This window comes from Eubalaena glacialis, chromosome 1 (genome assembly GCF_028564815.1).
Source record: "Eubalaena glacialis isolate mEubGla1 chromosome 1, mEubGla1.1.hap2.+ XY, whole genome shotgun sequence".
In the NCBI taxonomy this organism is placed as follows: Eukaryota; Metazoa; Chordata; class Mammalia; order Artiodactyla; family Balaenidae; genus Eubalaena; species Eubalaena glacialis.
Window position 1 is genome coordinate 83020426 of NC_083716.1, and position 3742 is coordinate 83024167.

The window sequence follows — 3742 nt, forward strand, 5'->3', positions numbered from 1 at the left end:
TATTTTCAACTCCCTACCTCACCTGTAAATTTTGCAGTAAATAGTTCCTCTGATATTTAAGCCTTCCTAGAGTTTTCCAGAGGAATAAATTGTTCTTATTGGCCTCACCCTTCAGGCACTTGGTATCCAGTTTTCCAGTCCTCCTACCTCCTTCATGTGCTTTCTAGCTTCCAAAAGTTATTGACTACACTTGCACTTGCTGCTTGCTATTTTATCTCTTGATAGCATTAGTAGGGAGAGAGAGTTTTAATTATGTTACCCTTATTTAGTGGGGCTTTAAGAGAAAATAGAGATAAATGTGCTCAACAAAACAAGTTTAATCTAAAATATACTCACAGGGCTTCCCTCGTGGCGCAGTGGTTAAGAATCCGCCTGCCAATGTAGGGAACACGGGTTCGAGCCCTGGTCCGGGAAGATCCCACACACGCAGCAACGAAGACCCAATGCAGCCAAAAATAAATAAATAAATAAATAAAAAATACACTCACAATTTTCCCTATCTTTACTTTTTCCAAGGTGACTTATTTTTAGTCCACTGGTCGTAAATATCATACACATGCCAATAACTCCTAAATTTGTATTTTCACCCCTGAGTTCACCACAGAATTTCTGATTCATATATCCCACTGTTTACTTGGCATGCTGTTTTGAATATTTAAGAGATATAATGGATATAAACTGCACCAAAATAGAATTCTTGATTATGTTCTCTTCTTGCCTGTTTTACTGCCTAACATCTAAAAGATGTACAGATAATTAAGGAGGTATAAATTCCAGCTCTTTTGATAAGAAGAAAACTCACTCATTACTCAGTATGAATCTTCCTATTTCCCAGTGGGAACAATATTCATTTTCTTTCAACTTTAGCCATTGATTTTAGTGTTTCAAGATTCCTCATCCACTCTTCAAAACACACACACACACACGAACACACACCATAAACATTTTGCTTTTGCTTGTCTTTCTCAAGGTAAAAGAAGTCTTTCACATTTATCAAGTGAGTCACAATCCTGTAGATAATTCAGAATCTTTACAAGTTATTATTATACTTTTTTAGTTAAAAATCTAATTTATTTATTTATCTGTTTTAAAGATTCATTTTTCATTTATTTAACTGTCGAGGATGGTTTGGGATTTTTTTTTTTAATTTTTGTTGGAGTATAGTTGATTTACAATGTTGTGTTAGTTTCTGCTGCACAGAAAAGTGAATCAGTTATACATATACATATATCTACTCTTTTTTAGATTCTTTTCCCATATAGGTCATTACAGAGTATTGAGTCGAGTTCCCTGTGCTATACAGTAGGTCCATATTAGTTATCTATTTTATATATAGTAGTGTGTATATGTCAATCCCAATAAAAACAGTGTTTGATGCCACGAAGTAGGTGGCAGTGCCTTAACCATATGCATATTGTCAGGCCCAAGGGCCTTTCCATCCTTGTCAAGGGGAGTGCTAACCTTCTCTCCTTTCATACAACACTAAAATCTAATTTTAAAACAAGTTTGTTTTTTATCTTCTGTTCAATGTTGCAGAATGATCCCTAGATTTATAGTGAGGACATGTGTTTTATTGCTCTAATTTATTTTGCTTCTGATTTCCTTGGGAATGAGACTTTGGGTTACAAGCCTCAAGTAAATATTGTGTAATTATTTTTTATTACATAAAATCATACCATCAATAAACAGTATTCACATTTTAAAAATATGCTTAGAGTCAGAAAAAAATCCAAAAATGATATATTTTAGAGGTTAGGTATACTTGTAATTAAGATATAAATTTAATAATTTAAATATAATGTAGATATATTAAGGAGCATAACATAAATTCATATTTTGGAAAGAATGTTTTAACTAGATATTAAAATTACCTAGATGTTAAAGATGTTGTATAACTAAGTTTGGTTAGAATTTCTTCATGTTACTAAAAAACAAAATAAAAAGTACTAAAATATTACAGGAAGAAAATCAAGTCAAATGAATAGTCAAGGTTATAACATGTTTAATATTTTATCTGAAAATGATGGCTATCTAATTCAAATGGTGTGTGTTTAGCAGGGCCACATCAATTTTCTCTAAAATTCTAATTAAAATTCTTCTGCAGACATGGGAGGAGGGAGACAGAATTTTCAAACTATGGAAAATAAAAATTGGCAAAACACCTACTGGTAAAATCTTGGAAGATTTGACAGTAATTATAAGGCAGACAGATATAGATTGAGAATAATCTTCTAAGACTTGAGCACAAAGTGCGCTTTGAGTCTGCTTTTTGAAACGAAGTGTACCTGAAACAGGTAGGAGAATGTTGAGTACCTCCCTCACCATGTATTATCAGGCTTAAATACACAGGGTAAGCACTCTCCTGTGTTTCTCACCTATGGAAATAATTTTAAATCCTGGCAAAGAATAACAGGCCCATTAGATAACTAAGGGAATAGTCAGGTAAACTGGTGGTTTATTCTGGGAGTACAGTCTCTTGAGAAAAGTCAGGCATGTGCCTTCAGGAAAAACTTTGATAGCAATGCATGCTAGGAAATTATAGTTTTTCATTTACTATACCTATCTAGAGGACTGGGGTGTCATGCAGTGGGAAATGAGGCTCATTGGAGATAAGACTCTCAGAAGTTCCATTAGAGCAGGATCTTGTTTTCTTCACTGACCCAGTGCCTCAAACAGTGCCTCCTACATAGTAATTATTGACTATATGGATACAGAGAATTGACAGGAAATGTGGTCTTTAGCTTCATTCCACTGTAAATCTTAAAGTAAATCTAAAGGGTATGGGACAAAACATACAATCATTATCATAATTATTATAAGCACCATAATGTAGTATAATTATATCTAATATTCACAGAGCTCTGTACTTAGTTCCAGACATTCTGCTAACATTATTTTATGTTCTTCATATGACAACCCTGAGGCTTAGGCAATAGCATTATCCTCATTTGAAACAGACTTGCCAGCGGTTACTAGAAGTAGCAGACCTAGGGTTTGAACTGAGGCATTGGCTCCATAACCCAAGCTCTTGTTTGCACTAAAAACAAGGTCATCTGGTGGCAGATACTGCTCTTTGAATATTTTTCTCCTCCATTATAGTGTAATAGAACCCCCAGCCTTTCTTTTGGCATACAGTTGCCAGAAATAAAGCCAACTTTTGACTGACTCTGTTAAAGGTGGGTGTAGTCATATGAATATGTTCTATCCGATGTAATGACGTGGAAGTGATATGTACAGTACTAGAAACCTTAAGGGAAGAGATTGCAGAAAATATTCTTCTTTGCTCCTTCCTTCTTCCCAGCGGTAGCTCTGTAGTTGCAGCCTCAGCAACTGCTACCTTCCCTGGTTAAGAGTTCCCTTCCCCTTAAGCAAGTCTCCCAAGGGAAAGACAAAGTTAGTGTATTATATTTCTACCCAAGGCTATTGTTTTGTAAATAAATGATATATCTTCTTTGAGAAAAAAAAAAAAAAAAGGTAAGAAGGGTTTAGGAGCCAGTATGTGTAAGATCAGCTTTTAGGCTTAAAAACTATGTCTAGGCAAAAATACTTAGCTATGGTTTCTTGTATATGGAACCAAGCAAACAAATCAAATGGTTTCTAAAAGGGGCATTGAAGGTAGCAAAAAATTACAAAAATTTGTGTAAATTCATCCTTTAAAATCAACCTGTGGGGCTCCCAAATCTGCACCATCTGTAACTTTGGACACTCTAAGGGCATCTTTAGATGGGGCGATGGAGGATAA

General features: G+C 34.7%; 1 non-coding gene across 1 annotated transcript; it reads right to left on the reverse strand.

The window, feature by feature from the left end:
- Positions 1 to 1358: 1358 nt before the first annotated feature.
- Positions 1359 to 1483, reverse strand: LOC133079401 (U6atac minor spliceosomal RNA). The gene has a single exon (XR_009698183.1). It is a non-coding gene; the product is annotated as a U6atac minor spliceosomal RNA (small nuclear RNA).
- Between the last annotated feature and the right edge of the window lie 2259 nt (positions 1484 to 3742).